The sequence below is a fragment of the Colobus angolensis genome, unplaced genomic scaffold (genome assembly GCF_000951035.1).
Source record: "Colobus angolensis palliatus isolate OR3802 unplaced genomic scaffold, Cang.pa_1.0 Scaffold166, whole genome shotgun sequence".
NCBI classification, from domain to species: domain Eukaryota; kingdom Metazoa; phylum Chordata; class Mammalia; order Primates; family Cercopithecidae; genus Colobus; species Colobus angolensis.
In genome coordinates, this window is record NW_012114777.1 from 1,899,939 (window position 1) to 1,926,855 (window position 26,917).

Consider the following 26,917-nt stretch of genomic DNA (forward strand, 5'->3'; position numbering starts at 1 on the left):
TGCCAGGCACAAGGACACAAACATCGTTCCCTAGAGGAACTGAAAAATCAGCATGGAAGACAGACACATATTTTCAACATACATATTTACAGGATGGTGAGCAGCGTGTAGAGAAGAGAGAACCTGTGCACTAAGGCTTGGTCCAGGAGGGGAAAGGCAGCTCAAGAAGAGACAGTCACAGGCCAAAGCTTGCAGGTGTGGCTGTGGCTGGCCTGGGTATGTCTGAGGCAGGGCCGAGGAGAGCTGACCAGAGGAGGCAGGAGGCCGTGGTCATGATATCCCAGACAAAGGGCCTCGGGCCTCAACCTGAGGCAGTGGCACCTCCGGCAGCCACCTGTCAAGGCGCGTGTAGGATCCCTGAGTGGGCAGAGTGCGCCAGAGGGAAGGGGACCCTCCAGACAGAGGTGGGAGGTATCCCAGTACTTGGGCGAAGATGGCAGTGAGGGTGGGAAGCAACTTCCGTGGCGCTCTAGAGGATGCAGAGGCCATTCCTGGAGCTGCGGGCCTCTGGGCGAGTCACGTGACCTCCCCCATTTTTCATGGATTTGAGTGAGTGAGAATCAGTGACACAGTGTGTCCGTTAGAGCACTTTATGAACAGAAACGTTTCTCTATAAATATAATTGGCCATTCTGAACCCTAGCTTTGCTTGTAGTTTTGCCCTCCCCATCCCACTCTCACTCTGGAGCTTTTCAATGCCCTGGGATTGAAGGAAATTTTATTGGAGGAAGTTGGTTTGAATAGAATAGCATGACAGAGAAAGAATACAATAAAAGGTACAAGCTACAGAGTAAAATTTTTTTTCTTCCTTAGAGATATAAAATAAATGCTTTTGACAGGATAATATTTTTAAAAATCATCTCAAAGTATGAGGACAAATACTGGCCATTAATTACCTGTGTAGAATGTGTGCTTAATATTATTGGCTTAAAGGCCTATGCAATAGAGGCCACTTTGTTGGAAAAAAGGAAGGGCCAAGTCAAAGCTGGTCCAGGATTTGCAGAGAAGTCTGAGACAGAAGCAGGTTTTAGCGGCTTCATTCCTCAGGATTTTCCTGAATTGTGTACAATAAAGGAGGGCATGGCCCAGCTCATAATACAGAGTCTCTATATGTGGCGGTTCCTCCCGAAGCTGAAAAGGAGGCAGAAAGGGAAGGACCTGGGGGCAAGGGGCTGGTTGGAGGAAGGCAGAAGGTAGAGGGAATGCCTGTCCAAATCCTTCTGAGGTTCTGGGAGCCCAGTGGACACTTCCTTTTTCTGCTTTTGATTGCTTGTTTCCTGGCTTCATTCCGCAAATAATTTCTGGCAGAAATGGATGCCCTTTAAAAATATCTCACCTTTTACACACAGTAGCTTTCTCTAAGGATTTCAATGTAGAATTGCTTCCTTGGCCTGCAGGGTTCAGGGGGAGCAGGAAAAGGGCTTTTGCTGTGTGTCTGGGGTGGGGAGAGACAGGAACCACGGCTTCTGTCCTATTTTCCAGGGTCCCACCCATTAGGTTGCTTCATTTTTACTCTATCAATAAAAAGAACGTGGCTTGCTGCTGGGACCACTTAATAATGCAGCAATAAATTGTGCTTTCAAGCCCAGCAATGCCTTTCTAGGTGATTTACAAAACACGGCTCAATACCCTGAGGACATGTGTGGGTAGCATTCTCTGCTCTAACAGTTGGACTGGCTCGACAGGCTCAGAGAAAGTCCACCGGGTGAGGACCCCAAGGGCTCAGAAGTGGCCCAGCCTTCTCAGTCGCCCTTCCCATCGCAGGGCACGGGACCTGGGCCATCGCTTCTGCAACACTTAGGGCATCACGTGGCATGCTCCTTTACATGCTGTCTCTGGGAGATGCTCAGGGCTTTTGAAAAAGGAAGGAGTTTTTTCCTGGGGAAGACAGACTATGAGAGCATCTAGTAATATGATGAAGATCGCCTTGGAGAGGAGAGTAACTCACTGCTGTGTTTTGGGAGCAGCAGCTGGATCTGAGCTGACACACTTTAGGATTTAGGATCAGATATGGGGTGGGAGGGGATCACACTGGGGGCCCTGCAGGGCTTTGGGAGAGTGGACTCCTCTTCATTCCCATCTCCCCATCCCTGAGTTGAGGACCCCATCAGGAGCAGCCTCCTATCTGGCCTCCTGGTCCCTCTTCTTTAGTTTGTAATTAAAATGAACTGTCTATGATAGAAATCTGATCAAATATCTCCCCAGCTGAAAACCCTTCAAGGACTCCCTATTTATGTCCCCACAAGATAAATGACATGCCAAGTCCTTCCAGAATTGCGCCCTCCCTGCTTCTCCCCGACTTTCTGCCTGGAGACCCTCTTCCTCTCTCTCCTGGTCTCAGGGTCTCCTTTCTCCACCCTACCTGGGGGACTCCTGGGATCCCGGCTCAGGAAGCCCCTTTGTCCGTTTCCATCCGCTCCTTCACCAAGGCCTTCTGCAGGGCCTTCTTGCAGCATTGACCTTCCCACAGCATTGACCTTCCCTGAGGACTCAGCTTGTGGGTGTCTCTCCTGCCCCAGGAGGGGAGACACAGGGGCCATTCTGCCTGCTGGGTGGGGGCACATCACTTGAAGCCCAAGTAGGTTCTGCTCTTAACTCCAAGGACTGTGCTGGGAGTAGGGGAGAGAGAGGCTGTGGAAGTACTTTGTAAACTGCGGAGTTTTACAAATACTAGGTATTACCTCCATCATTCAGAAAACAAGTCCAAAGGAAAGAACCTCACGGTCTTGGTTACCCAGGAGCACTATGAACTTTCTTTTAGAAAATCTCTGGCTGTGAGAGATGCCTTCCTTGCCAAAAGGACAGATGATCAGACCTATCAAGGATCCTTCTGGTCTGGGGTTCTTAGAGGACGAAATGGCTGGCACTTTGGCAGCCTTCAGAAACTTGGTGTGTGATAACTAGCTTCCAGGTTCAAGAATACCAAGGTCAGTCCAGCCAATCTTTTCTAGTATAACCTTATTTTTAGAGAGAAATAAGTCTTTCACCAGCTTATGTGAATTACTTCCATATTTATCATGGATGATTATAGAGAGATTCTTCCCCATACACACTCCTAGGAATAGGAGTTACCTTTTAGCAGACCTGCCAAATTTTGAGGTGCTCTATTAATTACTGTATTTTTTAAATAACAAAATTCTGTTTGGGAAGGCCTATATATTTGAAATGACATAAATCATTGCAAGTTTGGGCTGATTATAGAGATTTACTGACAGAACCAGTGAAACAAAGAAGGACAAGATGGAAACAAAAAAGGAAGTACAGAAATTTAATTCAGTTTAAGAAGCATTCCTGGAAGTATGAGTTCACAATTAAGTTTTGGATCTTACAAATCAACCTCTTAAAGCAACATAGTGAGTAGTTCTGAAGGTCATAAATGGCAAGAAAGAACCTGGGTTAGGTGTTGTCTCTAGTAAATGCCTCACACACCTGTTCAGAGCAGTGCTGCGTCTTCAACAGGCAGCGGAGGACAGAGGCGGTGCTCCCCAACTATGCCTTCTAGAAGACTAAAAAATGATGATGAAGGAAAGAAGTAAACTTTTTCAATCCATATATTATTTGATTCATATTTGTGACTCAGTTAATGAGTCAAATAGTATACGTTAACATTCAGCCATTTCATCTCCAGTTCCAAAAGTTTATGTACTTAAGTTGGCTTCAAAATTGTTTTATATATTCTCCTTTCATTGGAAAAATGGAGGGTTGCTTTATACTAAGAATTACCTCAAAGTCAAGTCAGTACATGAATCCTGTGTCCCACCAGTCTGTAGCCTGAGTTCAGTGACCCTGACGAATAAGCAGCGATGACTCCATTCGCTTTCGACACTGTTGTGGTCTTTTCTGATTTCTTTCTACTCAGTTGTTCAATTCACTAAACACTTACGCCCACCTTGGGTTGCCACAGACTAGCCCCTGGGAACGCTGAGGGCCTCCACCTCCTTCTCTCTTGAACCTCTTGTGTTCTCTGAACTATATCTGGGTCTAGACCTCAATCATCCTTCCAGGCTGACAATTCTGTGATGCTTGTTTGAGCCATCTCCTTTGAGAAACCTATCCTGTCCTCTCCCAACTGGTGGCCAGAAAGAAGCTCCTTCTCTGTGTGCCTTGTCGAGCTACTTGTCAGCCTTCCTCTTTTGTGGCATTCATGAGGGTAGGGACTGAGATCTATTCATTGCTGCACTTCCAGAAACAGAAAATGCCTAGCACAGTTGATAATTATTTGATAAATTGTATTGAATTGAACAAAATTGAATTTAGAGATGTTCTAAATTGAGGTATGGCTTGGGTGCTGTTTTTGCTGATAAAAAAATACAAATGACCTGGATCAGGGACTGCTTATTAGCATCTTGGGGACTGAAATAGCCCTTGAGCACAGACCATATAAAACACAAATCATTAAGAATCCAACATGCATTTCTTTCCTGACCAAGACATGTTCCTAATAGGACAGAAGTAAGTTCAATTCATGCCATCACTGCTTGTAAAGGTTTTTCAATTAGGAATTTGTATGGTAGCTAGCAGTAAAAGAACAGTAATTTCCCCAAGACAGAGACTTTTAAATGGAAATGATCAACTCCAGATTTAAGGCTCTTTCTAAATCTTTGAAAACGGATGAGAATCAATTATTTTCAGCTTTTATAAATATATATGTATGGGGTGCTTTGATAATATTAAAGAAGCCAAGTCTAAGTTCTCAACAAAAACTCTGGATTTTACATGTCTCAGACTTTTGGGGTTAGTATAATACAAGGGACTGAACAATTTGGTGATGCTACTATATATGTGGCCCAATGGCTGTGACAATCATGTGATCATTCTGAGGCCAATAGTCCCCATTAAGCTTATTCTGAATGATAAACTTAGAAAAAAGACTTGAACCAGGTAATCATAAAGAAACATATCTCAGTAAATGATTGATAGAGAATAAGAAAAAAAAGTGACACCACAACCCTAAGCTAATATTAACTGAGCTTCCAAGAAGCCAAAGTGAAAAAAAATATATAATGAGTTAAATGATTCTTGTCATTGGATAAAAGCAAGAAGTAATCGTCCTTGTGGAATATTCTACCAGCAGTGAACCAGCGTAGTCACTGCATTTTCCATGGAATGCAATAAATGTTGGGTTCACAGTCTATTGCTTGCATTGTATACTTCATCAGAAATCTAAACCAACTCTTGTACACAGTAGGTCTACATGGACTTTTCATCTCTAAGTTGAAACACAATGAGGGCAGAATGGACCTCGTGTCTGAATCAAGCAGGCACAAAATCAGCTTTTCTCAGATATCAATTAGGGAAACGGGAAGTAGATCATGGGCAGATAATGGACTGGTATGCACATCAAATGATCTCTACACTATTAACAAGATGAGATCTTAAACAAAGGTGGTGCAAGGTGGAAGACGGGGTGTTGACCTTCCGAGGACTTCAGCCAGGCTCTTAATAAGACACTGAGAGAAAGCAAGGCATACATGAAGTCAGTGCTGCTGCTGGGGGGAGTGACTAATCAAGGCACCGCAGTACACGTCTATAGTGTGTGCCTGATCTGCAGCTTTTCCTTCTGTCTGAGGTCTTGAGTGGGAAACATTGTGGCTGGTATCTGATTTTTGCTGTGAGCCTTTCAGGCCGATCTATTTGATCTCTAGTTAAAAGAGATGCCAGACTGATTCAGGAGTCCTCTCCCTACATCACCCACTGTCCTAAGGCCTCCCAGATGCCCTGTGGACTGAGAGAAAACACCTGTTGGGTTTCATTTGCATTTCATGCATTCGTGGGAGAGGGGGCACAAAAACAAACAAACAAAAACCTCTCAAAGGATACAGGCTGTGTTTTGGGAGGGGAATCTCATTCTGTTTTTCAATTACTTCAGAGCTATAAAACAGTGGCTACTGCTGGTTGGAAGTTAAAGCATTTGCACACATTTCTGTTGAGTAGTGCAGAACCTGTATGACCACATATGACAGCTCTTGAAAAAGTTGCTTTAAAAGTTCAAATATATATTTTGATATAAGAAGATTATTTGGTGTCACGATGGACATGGCCTGATTTAGAACAGATTACTTCATGTATCTTAGTATCTGTTTTAGTTTTCATGTTTTTAAAAATCAGGTTGTTCAACCAAAAAGAAGATTAATAAGGAAATAGAGGACTTCAACAACAGTAGAGACCGTCCAGACCTAACAGACATATACAGAGTACATCTACTCAACCCCAGCAGAAAATACATTTTTCTTAAGCACATTTGCAACATTCTCCAGGATAGACCATACATTAGGCCACAAAAGAGATCCTAAAACATTTCAAAAGACTGAAATTATAGAAAGTATCTTTTTCGATCACAGTGAGATGAAACTAGAAATGAATAGCAGAGGGAACTCTATAAAATTCACAAATATGTGGAAATTAAACTACATCCTCTTTATTATGATTTTTAAAAAATTTGTTTCTTTTGAGACGGGGTCTTGTTCTGTTGCCCAGGCAGGAGTATCATGGTGCAATCACAGCTCACTGCAACCTGGAACTCCTGGGCTCAAGGGATCATCCTATGTCAGCTTCTCAGGTAGCTGGGACTATGAGTGTGTGACATCATGCTCGTTTTTTTTTTTTTTTCTTTAGTAGAGATGAAATCTTGCTATGTTGCCCAGGCTTAAACAACACACTCTTAACCAGTGGATCAAAGAAGAAATCATAAGGGAAATTATAAAATATCTTGAGACAAATAAAAATGAAAAAACAACATAGCAAAAACTAATAGGTGCAGCAAAGCAATGCTAAGCTAAAAAAATCTATGGCTATAAATGCTTAACATTGAAAAATACGATCTCAAATCAATAATCTAACCTTACACCTTAAGAAATTATGAAAAGTAGAATAAACTAAACACAAAGCTTGTAGGAGAAAGGAAATAATAATAATTTGAGTAGAGATAAAATAGAGAATAGAAAAACAATAGAGAAAATAAAGAAAACCAAAAATTAGTTCTTTAAAAGGTTCAACAAAATTGACCACTCTTGAGCTAGATTAAGAAAAAAGAGAACCTCAATTATTAAAATCAGTAGCAAAAGTTGGGACATCACTACCAATTTTACAGAAAAAAAAGAATTATAAGAGAATACTACAAAGAGTTGTATACCAATTAGAATTGGGTAATCTAAAAGAAGTGGACTAATTCCTAGAAATACAAAATCTACCAAGACTGAATCATAAAGAAATAAAAAGTCTGAACAGACCTATCACTAGTAAGGAGACAGAATCTGTAAGGCAAAACCGTCTAACAAAGAAAAGCCCAGAGATCTGATGGATCACTTGGTAAATTTTACCAAATATTTAAAGAGGAATTAACATAAATTCTTCTCAAACACTCTCAAAATACTGAAAAGAAGGGAACAATTCCTACTTCATTCAAGAATTACCTTTATACCAAAGCCAGATAGAAACACTACAAGTAAAGAAAACTATAGCCAGGTGCGGTGGCTCACGCCTGTAATCCCAACACTTTGGGAAGCTGAGGTGGGTGGATTGCCTGAGGTCAGGAGTTTGAGACAAGTCTGGCCAACATGGTGAAATACTGTCTCTCTGAAAAATACAAAAAAATTAGCCAGGTGTGGTGGCAGGTGCCTGTAATCCCAGCTACTTGGGAGGCTGAGACAAGGAAATTGCTTGAACCACAGAGGTGGAGTTTGCAGTGAGCTGAGATTGCATCACTGCACTCCAGTCTGGGTGACAGAGCGAGACTCTGTCTCAACAAAACAAAACAAAAACAACAACAAAAAAGAAAACTACAAACCAATATCCCTTGTGAACATTGATGCAAAAATCCTCAACAAAATACTAGCAAACTGAATTCAGTAGCATATTAAATGGATTTTGTACCATGACCAAGTAGGATTTACTCCTGAAATACAAGGATAGTTTAAGATATAAAAATTAATTAATGTAATACAACACATTAACAGAATGAAGGGGGGAAATACACCATATTATCATCTCAATAGATGCAAAAAAAGCATTTGACAAAATTTAACTCTATTTCACTATTAAAAAAAACTCAACAAACTAAGAATAGAAGGAAACTACCTCATCATAACAAAGGCCATAAATGAAAAGCCCACAGCCTAAAAAATACTTGATAGTAAAAGACTGAAAGCTTTTCTTCTAAGGTCAAGAAAAAGACAAGGATGCCCACTTTTGCCACTTCTCTTTAAAGTGGTATTAAAAATCCTGATCAGAGCAATTAGGCAAGAAAATGAAATAAAAAACATACAGATGAGAAAGGAAGAAGTGAAATTATCTCTGAATAAATAACATAATTTGTAGACAATTCTAAAGATTCCACAAAAAATCATGACAGAACTAACAAGCCAATATTGCAAAGTTGCAGGATAAAAAATAAATATAAAATCAGTTGTGTTTCTATATGCTAACAATGGACAAAATGAATATATTTACAATATATATAACAGAAACATGAAAAGGAAATTAAGAAAACAACTTCATTTATAATAGCTTGAAAAAGAATAAAATACTTAGAAATTAACCAAAGAAGCAAAAGATATGTATACAGAAAACTACAAAATGTTGCTAAAGGAAATGAAAGAAGCCATAAATAAGTGGAAAAATATCCTGTTTTCATGGGTTAGAAGTCTTAATATTGTTAAGGTGTCAATACTACCCAAAGTGATCTACAGACTCAGTGCAATACCTATCACAATGACATTTTTTTACAAAAATAGAAAAATCCATCCTAAAATTCATACGGAATCACAGAGGTCCCAGAAAAGCAAAAATAATCTTGAAAAAAATTTGAGGGAGTCACAATTTCTGATTTGAAAACTTACTACGAAGCTACAGTAATCAAAATAGTGTGGTACTGGCAGAAAGACAGACAAATAGACCAATGAAATAGAATAGTGAGCCCAGAAATAACTCCCCACATAGATGGTCAAATGATTTTTGACAAGATTGCCAAGACATTCAATGGGCAAAGACAATCTTTTCAACAAATGGTCTGGGAAAACATATACAAAAGGGGTGGACTGTTACTTTACACCACATGCAAAAATTACCTAAAATGCATCAAAAGCCTAAATGTAAAAACTAAAAGTATAAAATTCTTAGAAGAAAATATAGAGGAAAAGCTTTATGATATTTGATTTGGCAATGATTTCTTGGGTAGACACCAAAAGCATAGGCAACAAAAGAAAAAAATAAATTGGACTTCATCAAAATGTAAATCTTTTGTACATCAAAGGATGCTGTCAACAGAGTAAAAAGACAATCATAGAATGGGAAAAATATTTGCAAACCATATATCCAATAAAGATACATTTAAAAAAACCTATAACTCAACAACAACCTCCCCACCCCAAAATCCAATTTAGAAACAGGCAAAGGATTTGAACAGATATTTCTTCAAGGAGGTTACACAGATGACCAATAAGCACATGAAAAGATATTCAATATCACTAAGGATTAGAGAAATACCAATCAAAACCACAATGAGATATAATTTCATACTCATTATTATGACTATTACTTAAAAAAAAAGAAAATAGCAAGTGTTGGTGAGAATGTGAAGAAGTAGGAAAACTTGTGTACTGTTGGTGGGAATGTTAAATGGTGCATCCAGTATGAAAAACAGTATGTCAGTTCTCCAAGCAATTAAACACAGAATTACCACATGATCCAGCATTTCCATTTCTGGATACATAGTCAGCCCTCTTTGCCCATGGGTTCTGCATCCATGGATGAAAATATATTGAAAAATATTGAAAAAATATATTTTTTGAATTGAAAAGATTCATGGATCAAAAATATTTGAAAAAAGAGGATTGCTATCTCTGTACTCAACATGTACAGACTTTTATTTTCTTGTCATTATCTCCTAAACAATATGATATACCAACTCCTTACATAGCATTTATGTTGTATTGTACATTGTAAGTAATTTAAAGATGACTTAGAGTATATGGGAAGATGTGCTGTAGGTTACATGCAAATACTACACCATTTTATATAAGAGAATTGAGAACTTGTGGATTCTGCCATTCGAAGGGATCCTGCAACCAATCCCCCATGGATACTGAGGGATGACTGTATCTTTTGTATACCCAAAAGAATTGAAAGCAGGGACTCAAACAGATATTTGGTCACCCATGTTCATAACAGCATGATTCACAGTAGCCAAAAAGTGGAAACAACCCAAATGTTCATTGTTGGATGAATGGATAAACAAAATGGTTATATATATATTTTACAATATATTCAATGGAAAATTATTCAGTCTTAAAAAGGAAGGAAATTCTGACACATGCTACATGGAAGAACCTTGAAGATATTACAATAAGTGAAATAAGCCAGTCACAAAAAGACAAATATGGCATGATTCCACTTCTATGAGGTACCTAAAGTAGTCAAATTCATAGAGATAGAAAGTTGAATGGTGGTTGCCAGGGGCTGGAGGTGAGGGGAGAATGAACAGTTAGTGTTTCATGGTACAGAATTTCAGTTTGGGGAGACAAAACATTTCTGGAGATGGATGGTGGTGAATGTCTCAGAACAGTGTGAGTGTACTCAATGCCACCGAATCATACACTTAAAAATGGTTAACAGGTTATGTAAAATATACATAATATCAAACCGTAAATTTTATTTTGCATGCATTTTACCACAACAAAAGCAACCAGGATTTATTTCTAATAAACTTAACAGTTCACACTGAAGTCGTGCACTGTTGCTGAGTACTAATTTGGCACCAGATACATTTAGGTTTCTATATAGTTTTTTAAAAATTTGAATTTGTTGCTTTAGATTGACTAGTCCCTCCAGTCAGCCACAAGCCTCAGCATTCCCTACAGTATTACACCTGTCTGTTCCACTTGACTGATTACCTGCCAGGGCTCCAGAGTTATGTAAATTTGAAACTCACATAACTCTACATTGCATCTCTCCTGTTTCTATCTATCAGCTTGCCAGCACGTATCTGTAGGGTGAAGAGCCATTCTTAGTTACTCGTAGGCATGTGTGTATAATGGCAAAGGCTGTATTTTGAACCTGGGTTTAGAACTAGAGTTGAAAGCTTGTTCTACCTATAGCTCCATGGCACGCAGAAGAAATAGGAACACCTGTGTACTGTTGGTGGGAATGTTAAATGGTGCATCCAATATGAAAAACAGTGTGTCAGTTCTCCAAGCAATTAAACATAGAATTACCACATGATCCAGCAATTCCATTTCTGGATACATAGTCAGCTTCAGTATTCTCATTTGTGGAACAGGGATAACAACATTAATTTTTTAGGGGTTTTGCAGGGTTAAATGAGATTGTAAATACAAAAGCACCTAGCGTGTCCCTGTCTGACACCAGAAGGTTCAGCAAATGTTGGTTTCTGTCTTCTCTTTGCCCCCATAAGTGATCAGTTTTCCCATGAGAGGGAATAGTGATGGTGTCATACAATTTTCCTAGATTAGGGTTGGAAGAGGACAGAGGAGGGTAGTTCAGTAATTTACATAAGGGTCTCCTGTGGTGAGCTAGACTGTAAGATCCTAGATGAGAAAGACTGTGTCTACTTCGTCTTTTAGCTGTATGTCTAACATGCTGCTTAATAAGTGCTTGAATAATAATGGGTGGATCTTGTCAATGTGGTAAAATAAGCATCATAATGACATTCACCTATCTTTGATGACAATCTGAGGGAGAAAAATAGGTCATCTGGACTTTGAGAATAGAATATGGCTTTCAATACTGGTGAAGATATCCTATGCTTGCAGAAATATGAAGAGAAATTAAAGCCAGGAAAACAAGGGGAACTCAAGGATTATGATTATTTTTTCCTTGTTGCTGCAATGTTCTTGTTACATTAACTTTTTTTTTTTGGCCCAGTTTGAAGGAGCAGATACTTTTCCCAGAACTTCTGAGTAGCTTGCTCCTCAGCGTGCCCTTCCTCCCTGCAGCACAGAGCATTTCGAGGACACCTTTCAATCAGTAAAAGCATTTCCTCTCACCTTTGCTCTCAGGCTCTAGAGGAGGAAGATGGAAGACATGAAAGAAGAAAATGAATGTTATAACATTTTTGACACTGGCTATCATTTTCTTTCTTCTTACTTTCAAGAGATATGCATACTCTGTTTCATATAGACACAAGGAAGGCACACCTAGGGACTGAGAAATTCACATACAGGAGGAAAATCTCCAGGCTCCATCCTGAATTCCAGTGATAGTCCAAACAAAACAAAGCAAAATCAGAAAGGAGAACTGTTTGCTAAAGACAGCGCAACAGCTGGATATTCAGCTGACTGCTGTGTAAATACATAATTAAAGAACAAATTAGTATTATTAGTGTGTGACAGCTCTCTCTGCCAAGCTGCTGTCGTCAGTTGCCTTGAATTCTTTCCTTCATCTTTGCAAGTCTCAGTTCAGTGGCATGATCAGTCCCAGGGGCCATCTCACAATAGGTCACTGCAGATGTGAGGAGAACAAGTTCTCTCTGCCTGTTAACAGACCACACTTCTGGAACACTTTTCAGGTTCCTAACTTGTAAATTTGCAAAAATAACACCAGAAAAGATGCCAGTCATTATTTTTGCAAAAATGAAGCCCTCTGGAGTGGAATAACTCTGTCCTTGGGGTCCCAAGGACTAACTGATGTGTGTCACATGGTATGTGGGAGAAGATTTTCAAACAGTGGGATAACCAGTATTGAGAGAAAAGTTGCACTGATTTAAGGAACATGTTAATAACTCCTTTCTTTAATGGACCTCTATGCTCCAGGCATTTAAAATAATGATAATGACACCTTAATGTCAAATTTCAAAGTGCTTCCCCATACATCATCTTAGCATAACCTGTGGGTTTCATATTTTCACATTTAATGTTTAACTTTGGTGCCTATAGTTTCTATAAGATTACTATCTAGAAGTCAGTTGACATTCTTTCTGGATTCTGAAGGTATTTGTTAACGTTTCCTCAACTAACCAGGAGAAGATCAAATAAAAAAAGGAGGATTTCATCTTACATTTGATTGAAATGTCAGCAGATAAATTGGCTATATTTATGGCCTTGAATGTCTTGCCCCTGAGGCAGACTGCCTGGGAGTGGATCCTGGTAAGGCAAGTCCTTTCACTTCTCTGAGTCCCAATTTCCTCATCTACAAAGCGGAAACTCGGTTTTTCAGAAAATTTGGATGATTTCCCATTGCAAGTATCCAATGCTAGGGATATAGACATAAAGTAGTGAGCTTCTCTCTCTCTCTCTTTCTCAGGGTCTTGCTCTGTTGCCTAGGCTGGAGTGCAGTGGTAGGATCACAGCTCATTGTACCCTCGATCTTCTGGCCTCAAGCGATCCTCCTGCTTCAGCCTCCTGAGTAGCTGGGACTACAGGCATGTGCCACTGGCTCCAGCTAATTTTTGCATTGTTTTGTAGAGATAGGTATGGTCATGTTGTCCAGGCTGGTCCAAACTTCTGAGCTCAAGTGATCCTCCCACCTCAGCCTCCCAAAGTGCTGGGATTACATGGCTGAGACACTGTGCCCAGCCCTGCATCACCCCATTTCACAGCAGCCAGGCGACCCCTGGAGACTGTAACCTTCTTGCTAGGATGTGCTCAGTGCCTGGACAGGACTGGTGACAGAGCCTGCTGCAGGGGCCACACACAGGTGCCGGGGACATGCACGACACTGACCCTCTGCACATGACCTGATCCCCTGCATGCCCTGTCCAGGTTCACGCTGGGAGCAGAAGGCCACCATGGGGATCTGCCTTCCCTGGCAGGGGGACTGCGTCAGTCCAATTAGATAGGTGGGCCTTAGGATGCAGCGGCCACCAGAGCCCATCCTTGGAGGTTAGGCCATGGGGGGCTGAGGTGTGTGGTCCCCAGCTGAGGCTCTTTTGGTCTTTTCTTAGCAAACACATATTCAGAGATATTTTATTATTCAGAATATCAAGACGGCAACAAAGAGTAGTCTTAAACCCCAAGTGGGGCCCTGCAAAGCCAGGCCCTGCACCCCTGTTCTGGCTCCTTCCCTAATCCTCGGGGCCAGCCTGGAGTGGGTGTGACCAGAGGGCTGAGTGTGGGACAGCAGTGGGGATGGGGATCTGAGTCTGGGAGATCCGGGCCAGTGATGTAGGGTCTTGTAGGTGAGCATGAGGACTTTGGGGTTCACTCTGTCTGAGGTGGGAAGGTATTAGGGGCTCCTGAGAAGAGAGGTGACAGAATCTGGCTTGGGTCTCACAAGGATCCCCAGGCTGTTGTGTAGTCCCTCGACTGCAGGGACAAGGGCTAGTGCAAGGAGGCCAATGAGGTCACTGGAATAATCCAGGAGGCTCGAAATAGGAGAAAACAACAGAAATGTGTACATTTCACATTTGTGTTTGGCACTTGCATTTGTTTACTTGAATTTGGATTGAATGCGGGGTGTGAACAAGAAGACTCAAGGATGATGCCAAAGTTCTTGCCTGAACAACTAGAAGAATGAAGTTCACAGTTTCTGAAGTGGGGTCTTCTTGGGAAGACAATAAAGATAATAATGGGACTCACTTCACTGGATTGTTTTGAGGATAAAAAAGTTAATAAAGCAAAAGGCTAGAACAGACACATATAATAAATATTCAATAATTATTAGTTATTATTTTCCCAACTTTATAAATATTAAAAAAATCAATAATCTGCCTGTTATGATGGCCCATTTAAAAGCATATTAAAAACACACACAAATAAATCCTCCCACAAATTTTGTAAAGTCCTTATCAGAGCCTTTTTCATTATTGTATTTTGATCAGTACATACACATTTATAATCAATCTCTTCTTTGACTTTCAGTGTTGAGTTTAAGTGCTTAGCATAATAGGGAAATGGCAGTTTGTTAAATGGACATCTGGGAAATACGGCTCAGGATTTTGCTTTTACAGCTCAAAAATATTTTTCATAGATCAGTGAAGAGAAGAGACATTTTCATGGAGGAAAGTGTATTGCTGCATGAGTCTCCTCTGAATGCACACAGATGGATGTATTTATTGGACACTGAGGTGCAGGATTAGGGAGCTCCTAAGCAGGATCTTACAGGCTTCATTTTCTGGTGGAGATCACTACTGAAGGGACAGATTGGGTAGACTGGTATGGATATTCGACTCAGTTTTTTTTACCCTAGAACTATTGAGATCTGTGGAATAAATTCTGATCTGTTAAGTGGTACTTTCTAATTATGGGATTATAATTTATGAAAATATGTCAAACATTTGAGAAATGTTGAAGTAGGAAAATGAATTTCTCACCTCAACCAGAATTAGATATGCAGTGTTTTGTTTGAGGTGCATTTGTAGGATATATAACATATAAAGATTCAAATATGAAATCACATTCAAAAGCCTACATAGTTTTTTGCAGGGGAGTTGGGAGGGAATCTAGGTTTTCACTGTAGTTTCTTAAAGAAGAAATTGGTCCAAAGTTGCCTGTAATTGCAGGTTGCTTTCATAAGAATACTCATTACTTATGTGAGAAGCACTCTGCAATCTTAAAAATGTATTATCAATGCCCTAATTTTTAGATGAGTAAACTGAAGCTCTGAGAAGTTGGCTGTCTTACGATCTCTCCTTTTGTAAGGGACAGTCAGAATTTAAGCCCAGGTCTCTGATTGGCTCAAATGGTAACTTTTTTGTTTTAAAGAAACACTATATGAGTTTTTTTTAGACTGCTGTTTAAAGAGGTATTTGCACTATCAGACCCTGGTCCAGGAATTGGCAGGCAGGGTAAATAAGAGACAATGATTCTGTTGAATATAGAAAGGTTTCCAGAGTCCTAATCTTTATCCATTAAGCATTAGAGCTTAGAAGTGTTCTTCCTAACCTGTACAGCTCCCTCCACTCAGTATGCAAGTACTTATTGCCCTCATCACTATTACTTAACATATATCAAATGCCTACGGTGTCCCACTTCCTTACAGACCACATCGTCAAAGCCCTCTCAGCAACAGCCAGCAGGTGAGGTTTGACTGAGTGACTGAATTAATTTCTAAGCAAACATTGCTGAGTTCATATTCTCAAGTTAATTTGACCTTGCTGTTATGCTTGAGGCAATTTTTCTAAAATATTTCTCATATGGTGCTTTTGAGGTGTGTGAATATATACATTTGGTAAAGAACTTCTTTTACTGTGAATGTGATGGCAGCTGCAGGCCATCTGGAGTGGCCGCCAGCTGCAGCGAAGAGGCAGTAGCAGTGGCAGCAGAAGCAGCTGCGGGAGCAGTAGTGGCAGTGGTGGGTCTCCTGTGCTTTGCATCCCTAAGGCAGCCGACAGCACTGCCTCCAACCCAACCTCTCGTGGCTGGGTGGGACCCACTCCCTTGCCCAGAGCCTTTGCTGCTCCAGACCCTGGCCCTGCATCACCACTATCACTCACTGCCACTGTGGGGAGGGACTGGTGGGGGAAGCAGGCAATCCTCAAACCCACCCCTGGGAGGCCCCCAGGAGCCCACCATCCTGGAAGCCACCGTGATAGGGCTGGGCTGAGCTGCATGCCATTGGGAGAGCAATGTGGTAGGGCATGGAGGAACGGGCAGAGAGGGGCCCAGCGAGGACCTGGAGCACCTGCCATAGGCTGCGAGGAAGCATGGCTGGGGGTTCATGCTCCATGGAGCCAGCAGGAGCTGGGACAAGCGGAAGCCCTGCTCCTTCTGAGTGGGTGGGGCAGGAGCTCCTTGGATGCAGCTGTAGCCACTCTGCTGCAGCTCCAGATCCAGGCATCTCTGTGCTCTTGGGGGTCCAGGAAGGCCCTCCATACCTGCAGCAGGCTCAGAAGTACCTGCTCCCACTGCCTGGCTTCTCCCTGTGGTCAGTGCCCTCTCCAATCTCAGAGCAAAGTTGGGGCCAAGTCTGGGCATTGTCACAGCCTGGCTGGGTGTGCACTGACGTGCCATGCCAGCTCCCTGCTACCTCAGCCCTCTCTGGACTTTGGGCACTGACGAGTATGGGAGGGAGGTTGAGGAGGTATTGAGGACAGCCTGGTGCTGGCCTGCTGGCACCCCTCAGCATGAACAGCCTGGGAGCCATGAACAGTGGCAGGAGACAGACTGGCTCCTAGGTGGAAGGGGGAGCGTGCCTGGTGATGCCCCGCCTTCTAGTTGGGGAGGTCATGAAGCCTGGGGGCAGGGCAGCCAGTCCTGCAGACCAGAGGGGGAACTTGTGGTGCTTTTCCCTGGGCTTGTGGGTGGCCACCCATGGCTGTGAGTGGGCCAATCAGCATGTACTTCCTCCCCTCTGAGGTTCATAAAAACCCCAGACTCGGCCAGACTCAAAGAGAGGATGGAGAGAGGACAGACAACTAGCTACGGAGAGGAGCTACCCTCTCTGCTGAGAGCTGAACATTTGTCGGTCACCCTGGCTACAGAGAGGAGCTACCCACTGTGGGTCTCCTCTGAGCTGTTCTATCACTTAATAAAACTCCTCTTCGTCTTGCTCTCTCTCCACTTCTCTGCATACCTCATTCTTCCTGGATGCAGGACAAGAACTTGGGACCCACTGAATGGCAGGAATAAAAGAGCTGTAACACAAACAGGGATGAAACATGCCTCTTGCTTGCCATGTTGTGGGTGAAGAAAAGGAGAGAAGAGCTGCGGCTCTTCAGGGAGCTCAGACCTGGGAACTCCCCAAGCCAGGGATGTGACTTCCTCTTTGGAGCCCTGTGGTTCCTGGCATCTCCAAGCTTGTGGGCACCACTCTTTTCCCTGGTGCCAGCTGTGGAAGCTGCTTGTGGTGTGCCTGGTCTAGCTGTGCCCTCACAGGGAGCCGGTGCCTGTGTTGGCACCTGGAGCTGCCCACTCCACAGCAGCAGCTGGTGTGCCTGGACCCCATGCTCCACTCACACACCCCTTGCTGCTCTGCACCTGGCTTGCCCTTGGAAGGCATGGGATCTAGGCCAGTAGCATAAGCCAAACACAGCCTGCCAGGCCAAGTGAGCAGAATGAGCCCAGTGGGACAGAGCAAAACTCAGACAAAGGCACCACTGGCCACAGAGGTTTCCGGCTGGTGAAGCAACACCCCAAAAATCCTGTAACAAATGGATGGATACAAAGGTTACTAACTTACATTGTGTTTGGGGACCACAAGCAATTAATACCATAGTGAGCAGGAAATCAATACAGTCATTGTTTTATCCATTCCTGAAATGGAAAAAGGGAACTGTGTGGATGGGTAGCACTATTGGGTAAAGGGTACAGTCATCTTTACAGTCTGTTCCTGTATGGTTAGCCCAGATACAGGTTGACTTTTCATTCCACTGCTTATTAACTAAAAATAGCAGCAACCACAGTGATTTTTTGAGTTTCCTATGTGTCAGCCTTTTCAAAAATAGAGTCATTAAAGCTATAGCTTTAATGTAGCCATAGGTACAGACCCATACTTGGTCTTTTATACTCTCCCTTAAGCCACTGTGGCTGGAAATCTGCAAATTGCATTTGCCAGATTTTGTGCTCAGTTGGGATTCCTTGCTGGCAATGGGAGGCACTCGTAACAAATTAAATGTGGGAAGAAAATAGAAACTACCCTGCTTATGGCAGAGGCAGGTGACTACAGACTATTGCAATAGTGCCAGCAGTTCTAGTACCTCTGGAGGTGAGCATGGATGCCTGCAGAGGAAATAGCTAGCAAAACCCAGGCCTTCTGGAGCTCACATGCTGTATCAGGGCACAGAAGTGAGGAATTAGATGGGCATTACTCCAGGTAGGATGCTATGGTTTTCTGAAGTTTCTCATCTTTGGATACCACCAAGTTTCCCAGTTTTTGCTCCTTTAGTTCCCGTATTTTGTCTCTTAATTCCTTAATTTTAAATCACTTTCTAGCTTGAGATACCTAAAGAAGTTTGTTTTTCTGAATGAACCAATATTCCATCCACTTGGCCCACACTATCCTCTAGAGTCCACTGTGGATAGACAGAAACTTTCCCCCAGACCCAAAGAGTCATTGTTGGCATAGTTACAATTGCCCTGCTACTGAGGCTCCCATCTGCCCTGTCTGAGCCACAGCTTTTTAAGGCTGTGTTGGCACAGTGCTTGCAGATTCACAGGGCCCCTGGTGCTGAGAGAGTGACCTCAGATGTTATGACTGCAAGCTTGATAATGTCAGGAGAGAGATCTAAAATTCGACTGAATAGCAATACATCATCTGCAAATCATGAGACTGAAAAAATGCAGAATTCCATAGAATTTAAAGGTCTTTTAAGACATAAAGAAAGACATGTCTATATCTTAGGAACTAAACTAATGAAGAAGCTGATCAAATGATCAACTGGAGTTGGAGTTGAGCACTGCCGTGAGTAGACTGAAGAATTAATGTGTTTATCTTGCATTCAGGAATGTGGGCCAAGTGGCACTTTTTCTAAGTGATGGCATCATTGACATGGCAATCACAAGCAGTACTCAGTGAGTCCCCTCAGGACCATCTAGAATAGCATCAGTACAATCAGTGTTGTGGTTCACTTAATGGGGACGATGATTGTTTTCCTTAATGGGTGAGAATCTTTTAAACCCTGTAAAATTCAGAATTAAACATAAAAATGTTTAAGAAAAATAAAATCATGGCATTAGTATTTTGTGGTTAAGAAGAAACATACGCATATTTAGTGTTTAATATACTTGTAATTTTTAAGACAATCTGGCCTATTATAAAGACATTCTTGAAACTCCTACTAAATATATAAAGCACGGACAAACTATCCGGTTCTGAATTTTCTTTCTTCCCATAACCAACTAGACAACTGGAAAAAATATGACAGACAACAATTTCAGATACTGAACAACAGAACAGACCTCTATCTAGAATAGAAAGAAAATAAATTAGGTGAGACCAGCAATTGCCCTGGCTCCTTTTCCTCGAGGCACCTTCTAAAACTGCGGCCCAGGGAAGGGGAATTCCAGTAGAGCATTATTCTGAAAATCAGACAGATGGCAGTGTTTAGGAAAGCTGAGATGGCTGAACTTTGTGGGGAAGACTATCGGAGAGCAGGGAGTGTGATGCAGCCAAAAAGTTCCAGAAACATGCATAGGCATCCTTTTGAGTTTTTTTGTTGAATGCTATGCCACATATGCATAAGCTAGGCAAAAAAATAGACTCCTGGGGAGTTGTAAGCTGAACAATTCTCAGAGCTTACATAGGGCTGTAATACTGTACGTTTTGATCATCCAAAATTAAAGAAGCTAGGGCTGTGGTTTGTGCCCGTAATCCTAGCTACTCAAGAGGCTGAGGTGGGAAGATCACTTGGGCCTAGAAGTCTCAGGCCAGCCTGGGCAACACAGCGAGACTCTCCTCCCCCTACCCCCCATCCCCATCAATAACAAACAAGCGAACAAACCAACCAACCAACCCCCAAAGACATAAAAGAGCCCATTGAACACCTGGAGCATTCAGAAAAGACCTCAGAAGGCTATGTCTTAAAAAGTAGAGCTAAACTAGCCTTAGAATAAAAGATACTCCAGATGTGCCCTACCAACGTTTTAAAAGAAGCCCCCAAAATATCAAGCTCATCCACAAGTAAGTTAATTGCCTGCCAGGACAAAATTCAACATTCTTTCAAAGAAGACAACAAAATTCAAATTCCAAATATGCCACATCCAATCAAAAATCATTGACAATGTAAAACTGCAGAAAAATGTGACCAATAATCCAGAGAAAAATCAGCCAATAGAAACACAACCTGAAATAGCAAGGATGATGGAATTAGCAAGTGTTAATTTAAAAACTGCTATTATAAATGTGCTCATGAATGTAGAAGAAAACACGGACATGATGAGGAAAGAAAAGATATAAAATAGGGCCAAATGAACCTTTAAAGGTGAAAAATGTAATATCTGAAATAAAAAATACACTGGATAGGAAGAACAGAATATTAGACCTCATAAGATAAAGTCAGTGAACTTGAATACATAGTGATAGAAACCATCTAGACTGAAGCACAGAGAGAAAAATGGCTGGAAAAGCCCATGTGAGCTTCAGTGAGCTATAAAACGATAGTAAACTGTCTATCTCTTGTGTAACTGGAATGCCAGAAAGGAGGGGGGGGGGCAGAAAAAAATTTGGAAGAAATAATGGCAGAAACATTTCTAAACTTGAATAAACTGTAAACCAAGCTTCTCAACAAACCACAAGCAGAAAAAAACAACAAACCACAAGCGCTCGCACACACACACACACACTATACATACTCCAAAGTACTTTGTATTACATTGCTAGAAAAATGTGATAGAGAAAAAATCTTAAAAGTAGTCAGAGTAAAAAAATAAATAAAAACAAAAACATGTCATGTACACAGGAACAAAGATGACTGCTGACATTACAAACAATGCAAGTCAGAAGAGAATGAAACATCATCTTTTATTTTTAATTGTATATTTTTGGGGGGGTGAGAGGGTGAAGTTTTTTGGTTTTAATAATTACAACTTTTAGATTTAGAGGGTATATCTGCAGGTTTGTTACCTGGGTATATTGTGTGATGCTGAATTTTGGGGTACAATTGATCCTGTCACCAGGTCCTGAGCATAGTACCCAACGGTGAGTTTTTCAACCCTTGCGCCTCTCTTTCCCTCTCTCCTCTAGTAGTTTTATGTCCATCAGTACCCATTGTTTAACTCCCGCTTTTAAGTAAGAACATTTGGTATTGCGTTTTTTGTTCCTGTGGTAATTCACTTAGGATAATGGCCTTCAGCTGCATCTATGTTGCTGCAAAAAACATCATTTTATTCTTTTTTATGGCTGCATGGCATCCCATGTGTATATGTACCACATATTCTTTATCCAGTCCGCTGTTGATGGGTACTTACATTGATTTCATGTCTTTCTATTGTGAATAGCATTGGAACAGCATGTTTAAAATGCTGGGGGAAAAAGTGCCTGTCAAACTAGATTTCTATATCTAGAGAAAATACCCTTCCAAAATGAAGGTAAAACGAAGACATCACATTCAAATAAAATAATTTGTCATCATAGATTGCTACTATAAGTGGCCTCATAAGAAATATTATAGACAGTTTAGATTGTAAGGAAAGAATATTAGAAGCAAACTTGGATGTGTGCAAAGTAATGAAAAGTGTCAGAAATGGTAAAGATTTGGTAAATATAAAATGGATCTCCGTACTTTCAATTTATGTAAAACATAACTGTTTAGGCAAAAAAAATTATAATGTATTGTGGGGTTTATAACACATGTAAGTGTATGATGACAACAGCACAAAGGCTGGGAGGGAAAGTAGAATACACTATTGTAAAGTTTTTATACATCAAGTGGCATAAAATGATTTGAAGATAGATGGTGGTGGTAAGTTAAAGATACGTACTGTAACCAATTTAATGTGTAATTGATTTTGACTTGATTTTCATGTTGATGACTTACCAAGTTCATATAATTTAAAGTACATGTTTATATTCATGGGCGACATATACCTAGGAATTAAGTGGAATTTGAAAATGTTTAAATAATTCATTTTACTTACCGAGATACTTAAAAATAAATATATTAAGTGAATAGATCTAGTATAAAATATTTGATGCGTCATAATAATCCTTTTTTTTAAATAACAAAAGTGTTAGACTGAGGTCTAAGAGGTAACTGACTTACCTAAAGTAACACAACATGAGGAGCCAGGACTTCATCTTTTAAGTCCTAGTTTTATTTCCAAACTTATCTCTCCATGGGTTTTTAATATGTAAAAAATCTCCATGTTTTTGTTGTAACTATTGTTCTTAACAGATAAATACTTGAAATTCTCTTTTGTGGCAAAATTGACAAATAGTTTTTGAGAGGGTAACATGGTTACTATTAAGTTATACCTTTAAAAAATTAATGACTATTTTTTAGAGTGGTATTAGGTTTATAAGAAAATTGAGTGGAAAGTACAGGGAGTTTCCATAGTCTTCCCCTGCCAGTTCCCCTTATTGTTAACATCTTGCATTAATTATTGTGGTGCATTTTTTACCGATGCGGTACATTGATGAGCCAAAATAAATACTTTATTTTTAACAAAAGCCTACTATTTACATTAGAGTTTACTCTGTGTGTGGTAAATCCTATGGGTTTGGACAAATGTGTAATGACATGTATCCACCATTGTAATATCATACAGAGTAGTTTTACTGCCCTGAGAAATCTTTTGTGTCCCATCTATTCATCCCTCCCAGCCCCCTAACCTCCAGCAACCAGTGGTCTTTTCTTCTCTCCATTCTTTTCGAGAATATCAGATAGTTGAAATTCCACAATGTGAAATCTTTTCAGATTGGCTTCTTTCACTTAGTACAATGTGGTTAAAATTCCTCCAAGTCTTTCTGTGGCTTGATAGCTCATTTCTTTTTAGTGTTGAATGATATTCCATTGTCTGGATGTACCACAGTTTATTTATCTATCAAAGGACGTACTAGTCACTTTCAGGTTTGGCAATTATGAATAAAGCTGCTGTAGACATTTGTGTGCACATTTTTGTATGAGTTTACAGTTTTTAACTAACTTGAGTAAATACCTAGAGGACTGTGATTCCTGGATCACATGATAAGAGCATGTTTAGTTTTCCCAAAGTTTTTCCATCATTTTACATCCCTCAGCAGTGAATAAGAGTTCCTGTTGCTCCGCATCGTCATCAGTATTTGGTGGTGTCAGTATTTTGGATTTTTGCCATTCTAATAGGTGTGTAGGAGTAACTCATTGTCCATGACGTTTTACGTGTTACAATCTGCTGCTGATCATAATCCTGAAACACAATCCCAAAGGCCATAATGCCATATGTTGAAATACAGAATAATCAAAAGCACTAATGTCTAAAATTCTTAATGTCTAAAACTCCCCATACACAATCCTGAATGATTAAAATTCCAAAGTTGGAAATCCTGAAAGCAGAATTCTGGGGAAGGGATTAGTGCATTTTTGGTTGTCTTGGGGATGGTGGCATCATGTTAGGTGCAACTATTATCTGTTATTGGCTTTATTTGGAAATGAAGGATGGTTTAAGATGATGTGTAGGGGTGCCAGGTTGACAATGGGAGGACTTGTGAACTTAATTTTAGGTGTCATTTTGACTGGATTAAGGAATGTCTAAGTGGTGGCTCACGCCTGTAATCCCAGCATTTTGCGAGGCTGAGGCGGATGGGTCACATGAGGCCAGGAGTTCAAGATCAGCCTGGCCAACATGGTGAAATCCCATCTCTACTAAAAATACAAAAAAAGTTAGTTGGGCATGGTGGTGCACACCTGTAATCCCACCTACTCAGGAGGCTGAGGCATGAGAATCGCTTGAACCTGGGAGGCAGAGGTTGCAGTGAGCCAGGACTGTGCCACTGAGTTCCAAGCCTGGGTGACAGAGTAAGACTCTGTCTCAAAAAAAAAAAGAATATCTAGAAACCCAGTTATGCATTATTTTGGGTGTGTCTGTGAGGCTGTTAATGTGAATTGGTCTTTCTCTGAGAGTTGGGGCAGACTCTTCTCCTGCTGTCTTGAACATCAGAACTCCAGGCTCACTAGCCTTCAGACTGTAAGACTTACACCACCTGTTCCCCAGGTCCACAGACTTTTGGCCTTGGACTGAGAGTGACATCATTGGCTTTCCTGGCTCTGAGGCCATCAGAGTTGGATTCAGCCATCCTGCAGGAATCCCAGGGTCTCCAGCTTGCAGACAGTCTGTCATGGGACTTCTCAGTCATCAGAATTGTGTGAGCCAATTTCCTTAATAAATCCCCTCTCATATTTCTATATACATATTCTATTGGTTCTAGTTCTCTGGAGAACCCTGATTAGTACCGATTTGGTACTGGGGAAGCTGAATTTCATTCCTTCTTCCCGTATTCCTTACAAAACAATAAAAAAGATCTGTGAAATTGCTCCCTCACAAAAAGACTGTGATAACTTAAGTGTATGAAGCTACTTAATGGTGAAAGATGAAAGTTTAAAAGCTAATTATTATTGGTGCTGTGAAGGCGAAAAATTGCTTAATTGCTGTGCAACGACCAGACTTTCAAATGGGCAGCATATACCTACAAAATGTGTAGACCCCAACCACTATCCAAATACAAGTGTGGTGAGTGTTTCAAAGATCAAGTGAAAACACAGGCAAAAAATACAAGAAATCTCTCCTGCCAAACTATTCAATTGTGTATGACTTCTGCCCCTTCACACATAGTGCCAACTGGCTATGCCATGTGTATCATCTTTGTGTTATTTCTGATACCGGAGGTATAAATTGTGCAGAGACTTTTAGAGAGTTCTAATTTGTTTCATGCAATTTTTGCAAATTTGACTTCAGGAAAGTACATTATCACAATTGTTGACTTTGTAAATAAGAACGTTAAAACTTCCTCAATAAATGTAGAGATGTTCTTTTTGTGCATCTGTGGTTGTAAAAGATACTATTTCTTGACAGCTCAGCTCTTTGGGTGACTGCATATGCAGGGGTGACTCACTGAGGTTTTTGATGGATCTGGTCAAACAACTTAGGTTGTTTGTCATGATATTAATATTTCAGATGACTGTAGCTATAAAGCTGGGTGCACATAATTACGCACCAAAGTGATGTGCACTTATACCATTCACTTTTTGACAGATTTCTTTATGGATATGGTTCATCTCTTCATAGTTCTTATATCTGTGTGACTGTCATTAGAATTCCTGGGTGCTTATGTTTTATTTACACGTGATTATTTGTATGTGTCTGTTTTACTGTACAAAGTGGCCTATGAAGTAGTATTCTTTCATGTTTTATGTTTCTTAAATAAATTCCCATTTAAAAACATAAATAAATGTTTTTTAAGAAAAAAATTAAAATTATATGTTCCAGAATTATGTTTTTGGTATTATGAAATTCAGGATTGTGTCTTTCGGGATTATGATCAGCACTGGTTTTTCCCATCCCAGAGCATCCTTATGCTTAGCTCCTGGGGCCCTCAACAGAAGCCAGCCCCCTTCTTGTGCCCCAGTGGGCAACCGACCACCCCAATGGAGAGAAACCAGAAGGAGTACAGTAGCCAGCTCTATAACCAGTAGAAAAAGAAACACTTAGGCTGGGTATGGTGGCTCAAGCCTGTAATCCCAGCACTTTCAGAGGCCAAGGTGGAAGGGTCACTGTCTGAAGCTGAGGGGGGCGGGAGATAAGGAGTTTGAGACCCACCTGGCCAACATGGTGAAACCTCATCTCTACTAAAAATACAAAATGCTTAGACCTAAGTATTTCCTTTGTTTCTGGGTGATTGTAAACAGTATTATATTTTAAATTTCAGAGTCCATATGTTTATTGCTAATATGTAGAAATATAATTCAATTTTCTATGTTTATCTTATATTCTGTGACCTCGCTGAACTTTTTAGTTCTAGTTTTTTGTTTGTTTTAATAGATTCTTTGGAATTTTTTATGCAGATAAGCATGCTATCTGCAAACAGGGATAGTTTTATTTTCTCCATTTCAAAGTATATGCTTTTTATTTCGTTTTCTTGCCTTATTGCACTGTCTAAACTTCCAGTAGTATGTTGAATAACAGTGGCAACAGAGGACATCTTGCTTTGCTCCTGACCTTAGGGAAAAAGCACATGGTCTTTCATCATAAAGTGTATTGGGAACTGTAGGTTTTTGTAGATTTATGAAGTTGAGGATGTTCTCCTCTCTTCCTAGGTTTCTGAGTATTTTTATCATGAATGGATGCTGAATTTTGTCAAATGCTTTTTCTGCCTCAGTTGATACGATCATATGTATCAGAGAGGATTCTCCAGAGAAACCGAAATGATAAGGAATCAGCTCATACTATGGTGGAGGCTGAGAAGTCAGATCCAGGAGAGCTGATGGTATAGTTTCAGTCTGGGACTGAAAGCCAGAGAAATAGAAGTGCCAGGTTCCAGTCTAAGTCCAAGTCTGAAGACAGGAGGAGATCAATGTCCCAGTGACAAAACAGGCAGAGAGAAAGAATTCTTTCTTA

General features: G+C 40.7%; 1 pseudogene across 1 annotated transcript in view; it reads left to right on the forward strand.

Annotated features, from left to right (window-relative positions):
* The first annotated feature begins 433 nt into the window (after positions 1-433).
* The window catches only part of LOC105508711, a 49,584-nt pseudogene continuing 23,100 nt past the window's right edge, over positions 434-26,917 (forward strand). The window contains exon 1 of the transcript XR_001001319.1: positions 434-520. The product of XR_001001319.1 is annotated as a myotubularin-related protein 5 pseudogene (transcript). The remainder of the gene's footprint in view (positions 521-26,917) is intronic.